Raw genomic sequence first — 22,930 nt, forward strand, 5'->3', positions numbered from 1 at the left:
GAAAAAGGCAGCCCTACCTAGAACCAAGTACGATCATGAACTGCCTAATGATGTTTTGCTCAACAGTAGATAGCATATTTGAAGAAGGTGGTCAAATAAGATTATAATGGAGCTGGAAAATTCCTACCACCCAGGAATGCCAGCAGTCTTGGAGGCCTGAGAGAAAACATTACAAGTCTGTGGTGCTGCTATAAACAAACTTACTCTGCTGCCAGTATAAAAAAGTATAGAGCATATTGCTATGCACAGTGCATACTACTTGATGAAGCTAATAACTATGTTACTGCTCTGTGGATTATTATACTATACTACTTATTATTAGAGTATATCCCTACTTATTTTAAAAGTTTACTGTAGAATACCATGCTGTTACATTTTCCTACATATATAAAGGAAAACAAATTTGTAGTTAGAAACATTCTAGAAAAGGAAACATGTTCTGGTGGTTTCACAGCAAATGTTATAAAACATTAGGAAAAATCATTGTAATTAAACATTCTCTCTTGCAGAAAAAGAAGAGAATATTTCTCAACTCAAAATATCAAAGAGATATTACAAGAAAACAGCAGACAACATCTCTTAAGAATATACATTAAAAAAATCATCAACAAAATATAAGCAAATCCAATCCAACAATATTAAAAAATGAATAACAGCTCACAACAAAGTACAGTTTATCAGAGAAATGGCTAACTGGTTCAATATTTACTTACTAACAAGAAAAAACACTTCAATACCTGTAGAAGAGGCATTTGACAGAATCTAACATCCATTACATCCATTTCTAATTTTTTTAAAAAGCCTCTCAGCACAGGGCCGGGGATTTAGCTTAGTGGTTCAGGTGCCTGCCTCACATGTGCAAGGACCAGAATTCAATCTCCAGTATCCCCCCAAAAAAGGCTCAGCAAGTAAGAATAAAAGAATTTCCTTAATCGGCTACAATATCTAAATAAGCTTACAACCAACATTATATTTAATGATAAAAAAGTGCTAAAAGACCAAAAACATGACTACTGTACTAATCAAGTTTCTACTAGAATCATTAGCACAGACATCAGGCATTTTAATATTCTTCCAAATTCTCTATCTCTGCTTTATTTTGAGATGATACTACCACACAACTTGGAATGAAAATAATTCCAAAACACTGACGCTGTTGCTGAGAAAGCTGTAGGGGAATACTCAGACTGGTAGATCTTATCCATAATCTTTATTCTTAACTATTTTCCTTTGTACAGTAAAATGTGGTTTTTTTCCTCACGAGTTCCATTCAGTAGTGTACTGGAAAGTCCTAGTATTGTATATGCAATTAGGAAAGAAAACTATAAAAGGCATACAAATTGTAAATGAAGAAATTTAGCATCTTTACTAAAAATCATGATTCTCTACAGAGAAAATGTAAAGAAACCTACAAAAAAGCTCCTCAAACTAATACTTATAACAAGTCATGGAATAAAAGGTCAATAATACAAAATCAGTTATATTTTATATACTGAGTCAGTACATCAAAAACTTTTAAAGCAGTACCATTTAAAAATTGCATCAAAATCAAAGAGAAATAGTTATGTATCTGCAAAGTATGTGCAGAATATATAAGCTAAAAGCTATTAAACTGATGAAAGTAATCAGACCTAAAAATAGAGAAATATATCATAAATTAAATGATCAATATTTTTTAACGTTATCATATTTATATGAAGCTTCAACAAAATCCCAATCAAAATCTCAGCAGAATATAGCCATCCTTGGCAGAGTGGTTCGTTTCCAGGAATCCCCATGGATACCAAAATCCATAGATACTTAAGTATCTTATAGAAAATGGTACAATATTTTAACATACTGTAAATCAGCTCTCAATTACTTTTAGAACGCAATACAATGTAAATGCCATGTCATGTTATTGTTCAGGGAATAATGACAAGAAAAAAATGTGTATATGTTCAATACAGGCATACTTTTTTAAAAATTTTTTATCTGTGGTTGATTAAATCCATGGGTAAGGAATCTCTGATAATGGATTGTAATTATCAACAAGCTGGTTCTTAAATGTATATGGAAAAGCAAAGGGGCTAAAATCCCAACACAATTTTGAGAAAGAAAAAATTAAGGGAAGTAACACTAATTTCAGTAATGACTAAAATCCTTATCACTCAAGACAATGATATATTAAGCAAAAAAGACAGACACAGATCAATAAACAGTCCAGAAATAGATACTTAAAAGAACAATGGATTTTGACAAAGGTACAAAGGCAATTCAACAAGGAAACAGAGCCTCTTCAACAAACAGTATTAAAATTGGATCTTCATAAGCCAAAACAATGACCCTAAACTCAAATTCATGACATACAAGGAGTAACATAAGATAGATCACAAAAATGTAAAACCTAAAACAATACAATATTTAAAAGAAAATAAAGGAAAAAATATGTGACTTTCAAAGAGGCAGACTTTGTAAAACACAACTCATCAGAGAAAAACTTGAAAGCTTCATAAAAATTAGAAACTTTTGTTCCGTAAAAGATACTTATGAGGGCTGGGGATTTAGCTCAGTGGTGCCGCCACCTGCCTCGCAAGTGCAAGGTCCTGAGTTTGATCCCTGGTACTAAAAAATAGGAAGGAAGGGGGAAATAAAAGTAGATACTTAGGAATGTGGCAATTTAGACACTGTCTGAAAAAAAAGAGATGATAGCTTAGTGTAAAGGCTCTAGGTTCAATCCCTAATACTGGGGGAAGAGGTCAGATGAAAAGATAGGTCACAAACTGAAAGAAAGTACTTGCAAATCACTTATCTGACAAAGCACTTTATCTAGAAGAAGTAACTACTCCCACACTCAACAAGAAGAAAATGGATAATCTGATTTTAAAAGCTGGCAAACCTATCTGAACAGGTAAGTCATTCTTTTCTGTCAGATAAACCAGAGGCACACTCACAGGAAAATTTGCTAGAAGACAAGACAATGTAAAATGAATAGAAAGTATTATTAAGCAACAACTCCTTATGGAACTCCCCCATGTTTCTGCACCCTGGGGACTAAAATACAGTGCCGTGGTCTGCACTATCTTTTCGAGGATAGAAAAGGCCTTGAAGAAGAGAGTGTCTCTCTCCTCAGGAAAGCCAGGCATTCTTATTTCCTATTATAAACTATTCAAGTTCTCTAAACTGAGGATTCCTCGCCAATAAGGTAATGCACTATAGTGTGCAAGTATCTTCTGGCCCTCCTCACACTGCTGTCTGGGAATTGGTGCTTGGTAAACTTACCACAGTAAACAATTAAGTATGTACACTAACCACCACTATACCTTGCTGTAATAATTATCTTTCAACTCTAACTTGGGACTCTCATGTCTTCTATGAGTATTCATGAGTAAATAATTGGTTAGTTTGCAGGCACAGGTAAAATTCCAGACTTTTCACAGTACTTGACAAGAAAACTCTTAATTCCAAATAAGAGTAAGATAAGAATCAGAATAAAAGAGTTGCCCCAAAAATGCTATTTGGAAGAGGGTTAGCATCAGTCTTATCTGTGTCACAGTGACAGACAAGTGGTTTTTCTAGTTTCTTTCCATCCTCATTGAACACTTCTTAAAATATCATATGCATTTGGAAATCTTATAAGCAGAACAATGAAAATGGCTCAATGCAACAGTAGAATGACTTAAAAAGGATACAATGGAAATATTTGAAAGAGGACATTGTAAGTTTTTTTTTAAAAAAAGGAAAAGAAAAAATAAGGCTCCAAACCCACAAATACTCACGTACTACATATTTATAATTCAAATTTTTCAAATGTCATCTCAATATTACTCAGTTTTACTTATCTACATTTTTACTTCTTTAGGTATTACTAAATTTGATTAGGTAGATAAGCATAAGTTACAGTGTTGTATTACTCATCTTATTGATCTCTTCTATGCCCACAAGTCAGGAAACTCAATCTGTTCAATTTTGATTTGTTTCTACAGGGTCAAAAGGAGAAAGTTATTTTTCTTACAATCTACAAATTTAAATAGCTGACATCGTGTAACTTTTGAGACGGGACAATTATGTAAAATTTTCCTCTACTATCTTAAAGTAGTAGATTAAAATTCTTTCCTGAGACAATATTATTTTTCATTTACATAGCCATATTTCCAAATGCATAAGGATTTTAATAGGTACTCACAGAGAGCAAGAAAACAATAAATAACAATCTTACCACTATCTTAGAAAAATTATAACATCAAAATAGTACTTTTTAAAATATTTTTATAGTAAAACATATGAGAATTTTCCACTGTAACAATTTTTACATGTACAATTTGGCGGCATTAAGTACATCCACGATGTTATACATCCATCACCACTATTCATTTCCAGTATTTTTAATCATCCCAAAAAGAAATTCTTTATCTATTAAGCAGTAAGTTCCCACTCCCCCCAGTAATCTCTATTATCCTCTCTGGCTTCATGAATTCACCTACTCTGCCTCATATAAGAAGAGTCAGGCAATATTTGTTCTTCCCTATCTTGCTTATTTCACTTAGCACAGTATTTCCAAGGTTCATTTATGTTGGAGAATGTACATAAGTTCCATTCTATGGTTGAATAATATTTCACTCTATGTACACGTGTTTATCCATTCATTTGTTCACACATATTTGATATTGTTTCCAGTTGTATTGTTTGTGTTTTGGGCGGGGGGTACTGGGAATCAAACTCTGGTCCTTGTGCTTGCGAGGCAGGCAGCGGCATCAGAGATAAATCCCCGGCCTTGTTTCCACTTCTTGATTATTGTACATAATGCTGCTATGACCTTTGGTGTATTTGTTAGCTTTCTGAGTTCCTTCTTTCAGTTCTTTTGGGGACATACACAAATGGAATTGCTGGATGATATGGTCATTCTACATTTAACAAATTGGCAAATTGTTTTCCACAGCAGCTTAATCTTTTTATATTTCCATCAGCAATACCTCAAAGTTCAAATTTTTCCACATACACACTAACCCTTCTTATTTTCCATGTTTTTTATAATAGTCAAGTGGTATCTTGTGTATTTTATTTGCATTCCCTTAGTGACTTACAGTAGTTCAGTACCATAAGTGTTTATTAGCAACTTTATACCTTTGGAGATGTGTCTGTTCAAATCCTTTTTTTTAATTGTGGATTTTTTTTTTAGGTTAAAGTTGGAGAAATTAAAAAAATAGAATGCTCTTTAAGAAAACAGTTCTGTTTCAATGAAATTAACCTGGTTCTTACTACTCTCAAATTAAAGATCTAAAATAAGGCTTGAAAGTAGCAACCTCATAAACAATAAAAAAAGATGCAGTAAATTTGATTACATAGCTGTTAAAGCTAAAGTAGAATGTGGTAAATGTGGAAGTGGAAGCCTTTTTAAGCAACCTATTTGGAAGATAATTTACACATAATGCGAGCTTTCATGAAATGACACTAGCCATTTAGAGATGTAAATGACAAAATTGTATTTTACATATACTAATTTTATCAGACTATATGCATTAAGTAGTAAAACATATCTTTTTAAAACCTCCTTAAAAGTATAATACATTGGGTAAGACAACTAACTGGTTCAAAAGAGAAAAAAAAAACAAGATAATCTGTTATTAATTTTTAAACTGTTTTAACTGCTAATGTGTTCAAGTTTTCTCAACTGTCCCTAAGATACATTTTTTAGCCTTGGGAGTTGGGTGATAATCCAAGAGCAAATCAAAATGCATATCCTGCTTTGCTTTTACATCTCTTTGCTCTCTCCCATCCTAAAACAGTTCCACATAAATACCCTCTTTTCTTAAAACAATAATACATTTGGTATTCCTGGAAATTTTCTTATAAACTGTCCTACATACTAGGTCTATTTTATAGTACTGCAAAATAGTATGATTTGACAACTTTTTGTAATTCCTAGAAATAGGAGACTGAGTCTGAGGACTTGACTGAATTAAGAACAAACATCAGGCAAAAATACTGCAAAGGCTATTTTGTTCCACATTACATCACTACAAAGGGAGCATGTTATTAGGTTGTATATGGTACTACAAAATTGACAATGGGTTCAGGTGGCAACCTACAGATCTGTCTATTGTAAAGATACATTTCCCCCTTTGTTAGTGACTTGTGCGAGGACAATTAAGTACCATGTATATACACATCGGGTTCCCAGCTGTCTTTCACCCAAAGGTTTTGGCATCCATTGGTGTTTCTGGTTCAGACTTTCTCTGGAGTTTATGGTATAAGTTTTTAGCTCTGGCGCTGCTTCTCAATCCTCTACAGGACTTTCCCTCTTCACTTCTTGTCATCCTGTACCCAAGCATCATTCTCTCCATTCAAGATTAAATGTAATCATTCTTTTATTGGGGACAGATGAGTAGATGGGTGAGTAGAGAGGACAGATGATATATCTGTGGATTTATATTGATTACTTCCAATTAATTTGACAGTGAAATATTTTTCTTGGCTCTTCTCATTCTGTGTTTATGTCTTTACTCTCTTACAAAGAGATTTTTGGTTCCTGTTATGGTTTTTAATCTAGATATCATCTCAAAGATTCATGAGCCCTACACTGGGCTTTTGGGAGGTGAGTGGATCGGGTAGGTGTGACACTCATCAGTGGACTATCACTGAGTATGATATTGGGAGATGACGCCTGGCCAAAGGAGGTGGGTCACTGGGGAAGTGACTTAGAAAGCTATTTCCTGCTCTCCTCCCTTGATCTCTCTCTCTCTCTCTCTCTCTCTCTCTCTCTCTCTCTCTCTCTCTCCTTCTGCCACCACCATTCCATGAGCCACTGCTCCTCTGCCATGCAGTTCTATGTTGATGCCAGCCAACTATGGACTGAAAGCTCTACAAACTGTAAGCCAAAATAAACCTCCCCTACTTTAAGTCGTGGGTGTTGGGTATTGTGTCTCAGTGATGAGAAAGTAACTAAGATCCTATCTTTATTCATAACCCATTTTCTAATTTTTATTATTTTGTAAAAGTTCTTTATTATATTCATTAAAACTGTGCTATGTTACAAATATTTTCTACTACACAATCCAATCTTGTTAGGTCTTCGCTCAGAGAAGTTGTTTCATTTTAATGGATTCAAATGTCCCTTTTTTCAGATACATAGTTCTTTATGTCAAAGAAGGAAAAAAGCCTTTTTGCTTTGTATATGTGTACGTATAATCTCTTTTCCACTTTTTATTTATTTGGACTCTATTTCTGCATTGGTAGTAAAATTTTTTAATTAAGCCTTATAGAGGACTTTTTCTTACAAGTATCAGATACACAAAATGGAAAACAAGAGTCTCATTAAAGAAAAGATAAGCACCATCTATCTTTGCCTTTAAAAGAAATATAAAACAAAGACACTCCTTTTTGCAATCTAAATGCACAGAAGCTACAGGGGGGGCACTATATCATAGATATGGCAAAGAGAACACCTTTTTTGTCAACGCTTAGCTATATATACAGTAAGGAGAAAGGGACAAACAAAAAGTACTAGCAACATTATAAAAGCTCCAAAACAAACCAAAAACTCTGTTCCAAACAATGTATTTATGGCATACTGTTCATATGAAATAAACTTACAATGGTTCATTGTAATCATTAAATATTCAAATGTAAACTTTTCTCAGGACACAAGATTAATACATAGAAAAGTATAAAGCCCAATTAAATGAATGGAAAAAATAAGACAAACATTAAAATTAAGCATAACATCATTACAAACAATTCAAATTACTTAATCCAAGATTCCAGGTGTAAGAAATTTATATATGCACTCTAAATATATCATTTTCTATTTCTTTTATTCTTTTCCTTGGAGTGGAATGAAATCTAAACTAGGATGTACAAGAAATGATCAAAAAATATGGTGAATGCTTTTTTTTTTTTTTTTTTTTTTTTAAAGAATACAGTACAGGTCAATGGAAGTATATAGTCAGAGTTCTATGAACAAAAGTAATTGCACAGAAATCCTACCTTGTTTTACTTACTGGGTTTTTTTGGTAGTAGTACCTATGTAATTCAATTATTATATCCTATATATTATAGGTAAAGCAAACAGACTTAGCATACTAATGTTACTGGTAAGACCTTCAACATAGGGAAAGAGAGATACAACTATCAAACAGCAAAGGAAGAGAAGGCCTGCGGTGCTAGATTGGAACTGCTATTAATTTCTTAGTTCCCTACAATTATACGTAGTTAATTCTGTAACTCCTGGTGTTTAAAAATTGTTTTGAAGAATTTCAATTTAGAAGCAAGTTAACAGAAACAAACTAGTACTTCCAAAATGATTCTAACAAATAAAATGCATTTCATTTTCTAAAAAACAAAAAAATTCTGAAGGTATGCCAGACGCATTGTATGTTCTCTAGTTGGTCCTGTGTCTCATTTGTGCTTTCTTAATATCTAGCATCATTTAGAGAGCTGAAAGTTCACCCATTCTAATTCAGTTTTATCACAATGATTTAACCCTACAAAATCATCCTGTTAAAGTTATTACTTTAAACAGCAATTATAGGGTCTGGAAGGGTCACTGTTAAAATTGATACACACCAAAAAAATATATATTTTTAGAGGTTTGGTAGTAATTTACTTCTTTTGTCACATCCCTTAAATGCTTTAATCTATTTGTAAAAACTTTCTATTTTCTGTTTAAGAGAAGGTCAACTGCTTTTACTTCACTACTCTAACATAATCATGAATAGAAATAAGAACTCTTAGCTCTTTGCACTGACAAAGCTACCAGTATGCTTCAGCCAATAAAGCAATTCGTTCATTAATGCTGCTGATAAAGCAACCTTTTGTTAGCCCCTGAAACATCAGAAACCTCATAGACTCTAACTTTGCAATTTTTCCATTTTGGCCATATGAACTTAGTTTTTTTGCATGCCATTTAACAACTAAAACATTATCATTAAAAAATTCAACCTTATACTCTAAGTAATTTAATAACATACTCCAACTGCAGAAAGTTTTTCCTAGATAAAGCTACTTGTACTTTAATTATTCTCCTTTGTTTTCCCATTGAGTCAATCTGTACAGAGATCTGTGCCATCTTCTATTAAGCAACTAAAGAAACAACTCTTATAATAGTCTCAAAATGAAAAGCATAAATGTTCATTTATCCAATCAGCACTGATCAATCAAATACAGCAAGCAAGGCTTGGAAGATATTGTAAATATTAATATACAATTTTAGTCCTCAAGCAATTTAATTCAGCAAGTAAGACAGGCATCTAGAAAAACTGCTGTAATATAGCTGATAATACTGTTAAATATAATAGTATGAAAGATTTAATTGAGCTTAGAGAGGATTTTTTTTTAAACCTCCCATGAGGAGACATTTGAGACTGAATAAAGGGTAATGTATTTTAGGTTAAGTGAACAGTAAATATACAAAAACAGCTAGGGCAAACACAATGGTAAATTCAGAAAAATTTTAATTAAATGAGGCTAGAATGTAACATGCATATAAAAAATTAAGAAATAAATGTCTGCCGGTTCATGAAAACCCATACTTGTACTGTGCTAGAACTTGGACTTTATTCCTAGCAATGAGAAGTTACTAAAAAAGTATCAAAAGTGATGTGGTACTCAGGTGTGTTTTTTAGAAAGATCACTCCTGAACTACTGTAATACCCCAAAAGCCCCTATTTTCAGTAACTTCAGAAAACTCAAGAGTACAAGAATGCTAGGTTTCCAAACATGATTCATACTTCGTATAACTATATATTATATATTGCTAACATAAATTTAGCATTTTAAACACTAGATGCTCCTCAAAGAGAAAAGGTAAGACATGAAATAATAGTTCCAATATTAATCAAGAGAGTTAAAAGCACTTCAAAGTACTAGGAAAACACCAATTTCCACCAATTTCCATGAATATTATAAAGTCACGAATTTGCTGATTTAAGATTTGCAGTAAAATTCAACAGATGCACTTAGAATTTATAAAATTTAATCATAAAATTTAACTCACTGCAATCTCTGCTGTGAACATCCATGGTACCACTTACTGTGTGTCTGGCACCCTGGTATTCTTCCAAGTGCTATCTCTTAGTCTACAATCCCCAGGCCCTCTGATACTGAGTAAACAAATAAATGGTGATTGTGATAAAAACTATCAAAGGACATATCAAGGACACTTAATCCTACTGAGTGTTCTAAGTCAAGAAACACTTTTGCTTGTGGAAGTGACCTTTAGACTGACGGTTAAAAAATACTTAACAGTGCAGAAGGACTCAGGATAGTTGTTAGGAAAAAGGGAGAATGGAATCAGTGTGGTTCACAAGAAGAGGGAATTACTCTGAGGATGTGTATGAAGCTGATGGTGAGAGCATGAGTGCTGTTTGTTTGTTCATAACTTTCTGATTAAAAACCAGCCCTTTATTTGGAAGGTTTCTAACATAGGCACAAAGAATAAATGCCTGGACACCAGCTACTCAACTTCTGCAGCCATCAACATTCCACTCATTCTCGTTTCATCCATGCCTCCCATTCCTGCCACCCAACTCCATTACTTTTTCTAATTTTAGATAAAATTTACAAACCTTGAAATACACTCTTTTTAAAAACATAACTTTAACAGTAGATAAAGTCATGGAAGCCACAACTCTGTCAAACACTGAACACTTCCACCACATCAGGAAACTCTTCCACAGCTCTCCCCACTCCACAGCAGCTTCTTCCCCACCGAAAGGCAATCTCTGCTCATTATTTTTTTCATGCTGTCCTAGAACTTACAATAAATGAAGTCATAGGACTGTGTCCAGTTCCTTTTGTGAGAATGTCTGTGAAATTTATCTGTGTCATTCTGGTACATCAGTAGTTCTTTTTAATTACTAAATAGCATTCCACTGTATGACTATACCAAAGATCTCTTACCCATTAGGCTAATGGTTAACATTTAAGTTACTTCCAGATACTGGCCATTAAGAATAAATCTACTATAAACAGTCATTTAAAAAGTTTTTTGTGGACATATACTCTCATTTCCCTTGGGAAACCACCTAAAGTAGAACTGCTACATTCAAAGGTAAGAGTAAGCTTAAATTTATATGAAATTCACAGAGGTTTTCCTGAGTTGCTCTACCATTTGATACACCAGCAATTTATAGAGTTCTGAATATTTTCCTGGAAAATTTGTTGTAAGCAACCTTTTAATTTTAGTCTTTCTGGTTGATTTTAGTGATTATCTCAGAGTTTCAATTTGTATTTCCCTAACGACTAGTGTTCGTACATATTTAAAATTGGGTAATTTTTTAAAATAAAGGTAAGGTGCATAGACATAGGGCATAACAAAAACAAATACTCTGAAGGAAAACAACATTACATATGGGCCAAGAGGAACCATTACAATATCAAAAAAAGAGAGAAAGAGAGAGAGAGTAGCACAAGGTAAGACTAAGGTAAACTAACGGTAGACTAACGTAGACTAACGGTAGACTAAGGGCCAAATCACACAGAGCAGCACCATATGCAGTTCAGATTTACATTCATTTTGTATAAAATACCTTTGAGAGAGCTATATGAAGTCATAAAATAGGTCTAGAAATTAGTGAAGGTGAGTGTTAGAGCAACAGAAATGTAAGCTTCAGAACTGCAAATCAAAGAGGTAAGAATGTTTGAGGAGGGAAAAAAAAGAAATGAGAAAAGTAGCCTAAGACCAAGACTTAAGAAATTTCAATTTCAAATGACTGAGCGGAAGAAAAGTCAGAGAAGGAAAAAAAAAAACTCAAAGAATAATAGAGAGGCAGGATGAAAACTAAAGGATTTAAAGGAAATGTTTTCAACAATATTAAAACCTGCTAAGTGGTTGTTACGCATCTAACTGAACTGTTCTCTCCCAAATATCTTGGAACTTGATTGAACTTGAAGACCAAGCCATCAGCTCTGTTCTAATTTAATCTCAATGGTATCTTTATAAAAAGAGGAAATCCTGATAGAAAGGGTTACCCTGTAGCATACATACTAAGGGAAGAATCTACGAGGAACAGAAAGAAGGCTTGTGAAGAAATCAAACCCACCAAAACCTAGATCTGGAACTTCTGGATTCCAGAACTGTGAGAAAATGATTTTTTGTTTTTTAAGCCGCTTAGTCTGAGATGTTTTATGGCAGACCTAGCACACTAATAGGTAAAATCAGAGTAAGTCTAAAAATATCTACTTAATGTTACTGATACAAGTCATTGGCCCACTGTCACCATTCTTGTCCAATACAGTACCCAAAAATTTAGCCAGAGCAACCGAACAAGAGAAAGAAATAAGAGATGCATATAGAAAAGGAATGTCAAACTACCCTTATTCACAGACAACATGTATGTACAAAGACCCTTAGACTCTGAATAACCACACTCGGTAATGCAGCAGGATATAAAAATCAACACACATAAGTCAACAGCATTTCTATGTATCAACAATGAACATGCTGAACATGAAAACAATACCATTCACAAGTTTCAAAGAGAATTAATTAGCTAACTAGCTAGATATTAACCAAGAAAGTGAAAGACCTCTGCAATGAAAAAAAATGTTTTTGGTACCAGGGATCAAACTCAGGACCTTGCATTTATGAGGCAAATGGAATCATATCAAATTAAAAAGCTTCCACACAGCAAAGGAAACAACTAAAAAAATGAAGAGATAACCTACTGAATGGGGAAAAAAAACTGCCAGAGGACTAATACCTAGAATATATAGAGAACTAAAAGAAAATTAGGGCCCCTCCTCCAAATACAAAATTAAATCAAAAAATGAACAACTGAATTGAGTAGATATTTCTCAAAAGTATATGTTCAACATATTTGGCCATTAGAGAAGTGCATATTAAAACTACATGGACATTCCAAGTTTTTCCAGAAAGACAAGCTATCATCAAAACAAACAAAAATAACAAATGCTGGCAAGGCTACATGGTGGAAGGGGTACCTCCTACATTATTAGTAGGTGTGTGCAACTATGGAAATCAGTATGGAGAATCCTCACAAAACTAAACTAAGAAAGAAATTCCATTCAACCCAGGTATTCTCCTTCTAGGCATCTTCCCAAAAGAGTTAAAGACATTACATTATAATAATACATGCACACCCATGTTTATAGTGTCACAGCCAGCAATAGCTAAACTAGGAAGTACCCACCAACAGATAAACGGGTGATGAAACTGTGGTTTTTATATGCAATGGAAAACTACTCAGCCTTAAAAAAGGATACACCCTGAGAACATAACAGTAAAATAAATCAGACATATCACATGATATATGAGAAACAAAAAGTATAAGCCCTTAAAGTTCATATCTTCTTTCCTCCACTACACAAACTTAAAGCCAAGACCCAAGAAGGGCTGCAATTTTAGTAAAGGCATCCTAGACAAGAAAAATAAAAAGGCACAGGCATGGAAGCAACAAAAACAAATATTACTCATTGATTATGATTATGTGCATAGGACCCAAAAGAATCTACCTTTAGAATTAAGAGTTAAGCAAGGTTGCTGTGCACAAATATCAATGTGTTTCTCATGCTAACAGTTTATAACCAATAATTACAAAATGTATTTTTATAAAAATTTCCTGTTCACAACAGTAACAGGAACTCCAAAGATGACTTCTGTGAAGACATAAGAGACTATCTAGAAATAACAGCCATCCAATATAAAGATGACAAGACCCCACTGTAAACTATAAATTCAATGAGATTCCAATCACAATCCCAGCAGAAATTAGAATCTCATTTATGTGTGCTTTTCTCTGGATGAAGGGTAAGATCTGACATGCTGCCCTGAAAGTTTCACTGAAAGAGAATTTACCTTACTAGATAAGCAAGACCGGGCAAAACAGCTATAGTTAACATAGCATGACAGTAACATGATGTAGACAAACCAAGTAAGGCTATGGCACAGAATAGAGTCTACAAATACACTCTTGCAGTAAGTTTAAAACTTTTGAAATAAAGTTTAAAACAGCAACACACAGACTAGCAAAGACATTTGTAGTGCATATTCCCCCAAAAGGTCAGGTAGTGACTACTGCAAATTATAAGAAAAAAAATTGCCATGATCAAAATAAAAGCCAAAATCCAACAGAAAAAAAAGAAAAGTAAAGGACAGGGAGAAGATGCACTAAATAAGAAACCACAACAATCAAAAACCATGCAAATATGTTAAACTTTACTAGAAACCAAAGTAATAAAAACAAAACTTACGAAACACCGTTTCTCATCTTTCAGAGAGGCAACAACCAATGTCTCAATAAAATCATGTGCTCAGAAAGATGTACAGAAACACCAGTGGGCATTAAGGCATGCTTCCACTGTGGACTACCTAAGCAGTATCTGATAAAGATGAAGGGCAACCTAGACCCTATGATATAACAATCCTACTTTCAGATGTCTATCCTAAACCAAAGTACACACTGACTACTTATGTACAAGCATTACCACACTATCTGCCAAAAGTCAGAAATTAATTATCTCTCAACATGCAACTGATCTTTACTTAAGAAGGAAAAGTAAACAAGTTATAAGAAATAAGCTAAACCTACATGGGTGAATATGAATACATCTAGAAACAAGGTGGTATAAATTTTTTTCAGGTTATCTGTAAATGGTTTACAACATAGAAAAACAACAGCAGAATAGCCGCAAGGAATCTAGGATACTGGGTTCCTCTCAAGGAGGGAAGAAGCTGGGACAGGAGGGAAAAAGAGAAAAGCAAATGAGGCAAAGGTTAGCATCTATATGATTTTTATTTGGATACAAACATTACTTTTTGTATTTCTGCATGTTTTAATAATTTCATTTTTATATAAAATTTTAAAGACACTGAAAATAGTAAGCTTGCTAATAGAACAGCAAGTCCAGCAGGTACGATGGAAGGAACTAGGAAGCACAGGAGAAAAATAGAAGGTTGTCATCAAGGAAAAAAAAAAAAAATTTATACAACAGGAGCTCAAGTTGAGTAGTCAAGGACAAAGAAATTCAAAATGCACCAACACTGGTGTACTTGGTAGAAAAAATGGTAGCAAAAATATGTAGACTTCTAACAAGCAAAAACTGTCAAGTACTTCACACTATTTGAATCTTACTAGAAAAATAAAATACTCTGAACAATAGAACCCCTAACATTCAAATTTCCCCAATGCTGGAAAACTATATGAAATAAGCTTACGACACAGACCAAGTCTTGGCTATCTGAAAATGTGCACATTAATTTCAAATTCCAAACAAGATTTTCAAGCATGACAGATTATAGCTAAGACTTGTACAAACAAAACCTTCACTGTTCTTCACAGAAAGTGAGAATCAGAATGGCATCATTTATTGAACAAGCTCTAAAATCAGAAACTCTGAATGATGGCCCTTCCTTTCTGTTTTCTTCTATAACCTGCTGACTAAACTGCAAAGGTGCACAGTAATGAAACAAAGTGGAAGAGATTTTTTTTAACGTGTAAACACATAAAACATATCTAAAGAGACAATTTAAGTCTAGAAATGGTGTGAAGGAATACAACTCACTGTGATGACAGTTCAAGTCAGGTTTTTACTTGTGGGTCCTAAATTTGTTTATACTTTTATCAGGTAGGACCTCAATGCACTGCCCATCTACCTCAGATCCAGAATCATTTAGCCACAGGCAAAAAGAATTCAAAGCAGTGAATCTATGACATCATGCCTACCGTGCTACTGTATGGAAATAATACTCACTTTTTTAATGGAAGTTAATAGCCACATTGGAACCCCATCACCCCTTCCTCAAATGTAAAGACCACACACACACAAAGTTTCAGGGTAAGTATGTATTTCCTCCCACCTACAGACAACAGCAGTCATACTGCTTTTCACAGAAGCTGGCACTGCCCACAAAGTATTTCTTACGTCCTTGGTGAATTAAGTCTCTTCTGGACCTCTTGATAGAGAATACTGGAGAAGAAATGGGAAGGGTGGGTGAATGGTCAATCACAGTGATAAATCCACTATCAATCCTATTTCCCTTAACATTTTCCCTTTATAACACCACAAGGTTTTAGGCATTTAACTTTATTTAACACACCAATACTGAGATCAATCAAAAGAGCAAAGAATTAGAAGCACTCCTGACTACTTGAGCTAGAATATTATTATCAATATATTAATATATTCAGCCAGGGTACTAATAGTCTGTCTCCCATCTCCAATCCTTTCACTGTCAGAACCGATTTCTATGCAAATCCCTCAAGTTGTTGCTGCTATGTTAGCAACAATCTTCTTGTAAGATTATAATCCTCTCCTTCCCCATTTTGCTATGAAAAGGTATAGCATGAAGTAATCTGCCTTCAGTTATAAGACCCCCCGCCCCTGCATACTAACTGTTCTAAGCAAGGCTGTTACAGGTCTTCAAAGAAGACAGGAAAGCTAACTTCTGCCACTGAGAGACACTCAAGGAGCTCAGATCTGTAGTATTATGTATCCCTAATTCACCATATAAAGAAATTTATTCTAAAGATTATTAGTAACCAAAAGTACAGCCCATCCAATTTAAAAGTATTTATGTACTGCCATTCTATTTCTCCAGTTAGATGATATAACTGTTTATTTCTTACCATGCACTTTGTTAGAATTAACCATAACTTCTACACAGTAAGATTAGACAGTATAATGGTACTCAAATTTGAGAGCAACTCAATTTGTGCCTCTAGAGGGCAGCATTTCTCACAGATAGACAAGTGAATGAAAATTTCATTATCTAAATTTAATGGATTAAAAATTTTTAGTAAATTTGTTTCTTGTAAGATGTCTCTGAACCTTCAATATGTTAATGTGTGTTCCGTTACTGTATTACTGTGTAGTATAATAATGGACTATTTTAATCCTTAATAGTTTATTATAATAATTGTATTTCTTCTACTTATTTAATCACAGAGCCTTTCTTCATGGACCATCTCTAGTGACTATTCCACAAAATGCACTTTGGAAACAAACTAGTAGGTAAATTCTCTCAAGACGTTTCTCTCAGCTCTTTATAAATAGATCATACTCCTCAGATTTTTCAAATAGGTTGTTGTTTTTGCTTTGTTCCTCTTTTTGTAGTACTGAGGATCAAACCTAGGGGCAATCCCCACCATTTTTATCTTTTATTTTGAGACAGGATCTCAGTAAGTTGTCCAGGTGAGAGACTCCTGCCTCAGCATGCAGGGCTACTGTACATCTCTATGTCTGACTAATATGTAGGTGATTTTTTAAATTTCAAAATAACTTTTTTATCTTTTATATCTGTCAAGTAATTTCAATTAGATATTTTTAAAAGTTTATCATAACAGTTCCCACTATGCTAGGAATTTTTAAAGAAACTGGTGTCTTTACTGTTTTATTCCACTCTTATGGATACACACGGAAAATACTGCATTCAGCTTTCGGAAGCAGCCTACAAAAAGCACCATGGATAGTTGTTTAAAATTGCTCAGCACAGCAGGACGTGGTGTGGCACACCTGTAATCCCTGCACTCAGGAGGCAGACGCAGGAGGACTGCTGAGTTTGAGGCCAAACTAAGGTCTGGCCTTTGAGGTCTGGCTAAACAACATAGCAAGACCTTGTTTCCAAAACTGAGAAAGAAAAAAGCATTGCTCAGTGCATGCATGCCAATAATATTAATCCTAGCCAATTTATGGAAATGTTGAAAAAAATTAGAAATCAATACAAACACCCTGTACTCTTTGTTCACTAACTAGAATTCCACAAAACTTGTTAACTCTGATTCAAGAAATGCTTTTCAATATTCAATAAAACACAAAAATGGTTATATTATGTTTTCTCACTTATACCTTGTATATGAATAAGCATAATTTGAAGCTTCAAAGAAAGGTAAAATTTATTTGTGACCTGGCTTCACAAATATAGGAATTTATGCTGAAATATAACGTTTTCATAATATATGTCAATGATTTTATACTTTTTTTCTACCATGAACTTATATGTATATATTTTAATTATAATTGAGGGTTATACAAATTAGCTGTGAAAATGACAAGAAACAGTTGAAGAACACTTTACTGATACTAACAAATTTGGAGTTGTTTTCAGCTTCTACAGTATCATTTTTAATTTGAAGTTAGTAATCACAAGTTAACACGAAAGTGTATTTGCTTGAGTAGGGCAGTTTTGAAACTGATAAGCTTCTGCTTCAAAGCCTAATGAGGTCTACTAAAAAATATGAATCAGTTTTACTGATTTGGATGCACATATTAAAGGGAAAAAATTGTGGATTCTCAATTCAGATACTAAAAAGCATGTGAGCCTGACATAATTTAGGTATGTGAATCTACTTTTTCAACCCTAAATCTTAATCTAAATAAAGCTCCAGTATTTCTGATGGAAATTTAGTACCCAAACTGAGATGTAAAATATCTCCCAGCTTTTGAAGATTTGGTACCAAACAGGACTCTAAGATATCAATATTTTTATACAGATTCTACGTTGAAATGGTAATATCTTAGACCAAGTTCAATAAAACATAATTAACTTTCTTTTTTATGTTCTTTGATGAGGTTAAAAATTTTTAAATAACATTTGTGGCTCAATCTAGTAAAATGTTTAGACAAGATAAATTAAAAATGAACAAAATTGTATTCTTGCAATAATATATTATTCCTTTAAAGCTTATAATCAACTGTGTAAGTTCTCACTAAAAGACTCACTACATTCCACAACATATAGTGCACAAATCTCAGCACCAGAATATCAATAAGTACAGCATCTCAGTTCTCAGCATTTGTATTTGGATGGATGAAAATACACACAAAAGAGAGGCAAACTTCAGTATTACCATAGCTTAAGTAGCCTTGTATAAAAACTGTAACAGATGAAACCTAGGTATATGCCCAAAGGAATTGAAAAGATACCTGTGTGACAACGTGAACTTCAGCATTATTCATAGTATTTGGAAAGTGGTAATTAACCAAGTACTCATCAACAAATGAATAGATAAACAAAATGTGATCAGTGCATACAATGGAATGTTATGCAGCCTTAAACAGAATGAAGTTCGGATACCTGCTATAATACAAATGAACCGTGAAAAATTACATAAGGTCAGACACAGAAGGATATGTACTACATAAATCAATTTACATGAAATATGTAGACCAGATAAATTCATAAGAAGCAAACTAGAGGTTACCACCAGGTGGGAGGACGAATGGAAGCTTTGGAAAGAGGGGTGATAATTGCACAAAATAGTGAATTAATTAATGGCACTGAATTATATATTTAAAAGTGATTTAAACCAAACGCAGCAGCACATACCTATAATCCCAGCTGCCTTCTGAGTGAGGCAGAAGGGTCTTAAATTCAAGGCTAATGTGAGCAACTTAGTGACATCTGCCTCAAAATAAAAAAGGAAAATCTTTAAATTTAAAAATAAAAAGGACTGGGGAAGTAGCTTGGTGGTAGAGTTTCCCTGGGCTCAATCCCTAGTACTGCAAAATAAATAAACTGATTGACTGATTTAAATGGAACTTTTAAAAACTGTCTGTTGCAGTTTATGTCTAGACGTCTCCCCAAAGCCTCATGTAGTTATAGGTGGGGCTTTTCAGAGGTAGTAGGATCTAGAGTGTGTGATGCTGGGATTAAATGTGTGATGCTGGGATCAAGGGTGTGTGCTTACTAAATTAGTCCAGTAATTGGTTTGGCATAGTTCTGGGGGTAGATAATGGCAAGGCCCAACCTGAGTGTGAGTGACACTAACCTTAAGGTGTGTAGCCTGGACAGAATATAAAAGACCGACAAAGGGCTGCTGTGGGCGCTGCTTGGTGCTTGCTGCTGCTTTTGCTGCCTTTTGCCTACCATGAACTGTTTCTCTTCTCTGATGCTCCTCTGCCATGCTACCCTGCCTTGAAGCCAGCTATGAACTAAAACCTCTACAAAGCATGAGCCGAAATAAATCTTTCCTCCTTAATTTTGAATGGTAGGTATTTTGTCTTAGCAATGAGAAAAGTAAAAAACACACTATCTTCAATAAGAAATCTTAAAATGCTTTATTTGATAGTCCTTGGATATCTTTTGAGTTTAATCACAAAAAAATTACTAAGTAATTACTAAACGCAAAATAATGCACTGCACATCAACCACAAAACATGACCTGACAGATTAACATTTTTCAAAATCAGACTCAATCTTAAATGACCATGTGTCAGTCAACAAGCTATAAAATAAGTACAAATAAAAATGAGGAAAAAAAGGTTACAGAGCTTAATTAACAATCACGTTTCCTCAAAATATCTTAGTGCCCCTAAAAGCATATATGTGATGCTGCACAATTTACTCCCTACCTACACAATCTGAAACAATTTGTAAGAAATGAATATATCAGTGTTTCTCAAACTTTGACATAAATCAGGATCACCTGGAGGGCTGGTTAAAATAAACAGCTATGTCTGGGTGTATCCTGAGAAATCTGCATTTCCAACCAGTTTGAAGGTAAAGTTGATGCTACTAATGGTAGGGGACCATTACCTAAGAACCACTAATAAAATTTACAAATAAAATCAAGATATATTAATGGAAAGTATAAATGAATTCTGTAAAGCTAGTTTAAGAACAAGGTGTTCTAACACCTTACTCAGTTAAAAGCTCAAATATCCAGGAACTGATGGCTTAAAATAATGATCCATGACATTTCTCTTTTCTAACCAAACTGAGGTTACAATTTGTGATGGGGATTTAAAGTGTACTGTATATTAAAAACAAACACACTTTAGAAACCAAGTGAGCAGGAAATATTGAAGTATTCTGTAGATACTGTGAAGCTTACTCAAAAATGTATTCTGGATAAGTGGCCAAGCCACATCCCACATGGAAGTGAACTAAGGAAAGAACCTAAGATAAGTCAACATTTTTCTTAAGAAAACTTTGAGACCCAGAGATGGAAAGAAGTGGAGAGGGGAAGGGAATGGAAAAAGGTATTAAGAATTATTATGTACATGTACCAATTCCCTGTGATGAAAAAAAATTTTAAACAAAAATTCAAGATCACTAAATAAACAAAGACATAATCTAAACACTTCTATGCCCTATGGAAGGGCTATCCAATGTCCTATCTAAAATATTAATTCCACCTGTGCTGACACATACAGCAAGATGAAGAATGTAAATGTACAGTGGTCAATAATCGAGAGTCCATTTGTAATTGCTGTATCAATAGTCAGTACTCACACTCAGAATTGCTGTATCAACTGAGAGGCCCAGTTCTGCAAAACCTCCTGCTCCACAAGGTTAAAGGGTTTGTTCTGAGCTGCAGATCTTTTTAAGCAATGCAGCTGTGAGTTAAGATGAGTTCGCCTATGCCCCTTAAAGTACCAGGGATAGGAGAGTAACAGATTTTCCCAAGAACAGTCATTAATAGTATTCTCAACATTCGTGAAAGGGTGGCATATAAACAAAGATGTGCACTGCAGCATCCTTTCATATTTACAAAAAAAAAAAATGGAACAATCTAAACAGTAGTAACAGATCTCACAGTTTGGTAGAAGGGTTATAATTAATAAATGAGTTTATTGACACTTGTCAATAAACACTAAGTTACAAAGAGGATAATCTTCACTGCTGAATTCTACTCAGAACCAACAGAACTTTCATTCCCTAAAGAATTCACCTCACCATTCAGGTGACCTTGTATGAATCCATCTGTACTACTAAATATCTGGGAGTTCAACTGCCGATTCAAAGGCATATGCACTTTATTTTATAAATACTGTCAAACCACCTTCTAAAAAGGCTGCAGAAATATACTCAATACCTCAAAAGTAACACCACCACCCCCACTCAAATTCAAATACCTAGGTATTATCAACTGCTTTCATGTTTATGAAAGTTAACATTTTTTGCTTCACTTTGTTTTCACAGCAAGTTAAAAACAAAAAAAGGAAGGAAGGCAGGAAAGGTGAGAGTACTGAAGTCCCTCCAGCTATAAGACAAGCCTCATATGAGTCAAGGGCAAAATTAGATAACATACTAGGAGCCAAGTGACACTGACCCAAAGCAATTAAGGAAAATTCAAGACAATAATTGGAGGAGAAAAATTAGCCTGTTTTTCTGTGCTTAAAAGTATGAATTAAAGCTAGGCATGGTGGCACATTCCTAAGGTTCCAGTACTCGGGGGAGGCTAAGGCAGGAAGATCTTCAGCTGAAGGCCACCTTGGGCTGCCCAATGATATAGCAAGACTTTCTCTTAAAAACAAAAAACAAAAGTGTGGGCAATCAAACTGAAAGTGGCTCTCTGTTGCTCTCTTACGTTGCTTTTTGTTTTGACAAGGGGTTTTATTAGGTTGCCTGAGTTGTTCTCAAACTCCTAGGCATGAGCAATCCTCCTGCCTCAGCCTCCCAAGTAGCTAGGACTACAGACTTGTACCACCATGCCCAGTTATATATCTTCTGACAGCAAATTTCACTTTGGGAAAATTATTTCATACAAATATTGGCATACATGTGAAATGACGTGTATGTGCAAACATATTCACTGCACTACTATGTATAAGAGCAGAACTCCAAACAACCTAAATACCCAGCACTAGGGGACTAGTTCCAAAACTAGTGGCCTATCCAGCCCAATGGAATAAACAATACCTCTGTGGAAAAAATGGAAGTCCTCAATGTGCCAATATTAAAAGATCTCAGGGCCAGGGATTTAGCTCAGCAGCACAGCACCTGCCTGGCAAGTGTGAGGTCCTGAGTTCAATCCTCAGGGGAGATCTCAAAGACATACAGTGAAATAGCAAGTAGATTACTGGATGCCAGAAGATAGACATCAGGTTTCTCTTCTGGGTGGTGAAAATGTTCTAGAATTAGTGATAGTTGCACAAACTTTTAATACATACTAAAAACTATTAAACTGCATACTTCAAAAGGGTGAATTTTCAGGTATATAAATATCTATATATCTATATATATCATATATAGAGAAATAAATAGATA

At 34.3% G+C, this 22,930-nt stretch overlaps 1 protein-coding gene and 1 long non-coding RNA gene across 7 annotated transcripts in view; one reads left to right on the forward strand and one right to left on the reverse strand.

Moving 5' to 3' along the window:
- The window catches only part of Fbxw7 (F-box and WD repeat domain containing 7), a 173,095-nt gene that overhangs the window by 135,003 nt on the left and 15,162 nt on the right, over positions 1–22,930 (reverse strand). The gene's annotated exons all lie outside the window — the stretch shown is intronic.
- LOC117284596 overlaps positions 1–22,930 on the forward strand; it is a 46,357-nt gene that overhangs the window by 22,107 nt on the left and 1,320 nt on the right. For 3 of the 4 annotated variants that reach the window (XR_004515684.1, XR_004515685.1, XR_004515687.1), the window contains 2 exons: positions 15,565–15,774; positions 16,885–16,950. This is a non-coding gene — a long non-coding RNA (uncharacterized LOC117284596). Of the gene's footprint in view, positions 1–13,568; positions 14,713–15,564; positions 15,775–16,884; positions 16,951–22,930 lie in introns of those variants that run through there. The other variant, XR_004515686.1, reaches the window with a different exon arrangement.

The sequence above is a fragment of the Fukomys damarensis genome, unplaced genomic scaffold, assembly GCF_012274545.1.
Source record: "Fukomys damarensis isolate Sample0158 unplaced genomic scaffold, DMR_v1.0_HiC HiC_scaffold_38, whole genome shotgun sequence".
Classification (NCBI taxonomy): domain Eukaryota; kingdom Metazoa; phylum Chordata; class Mammalia; order Rodentia; family Bathyergidae; genus Fukomys; species Fukomys damarensis.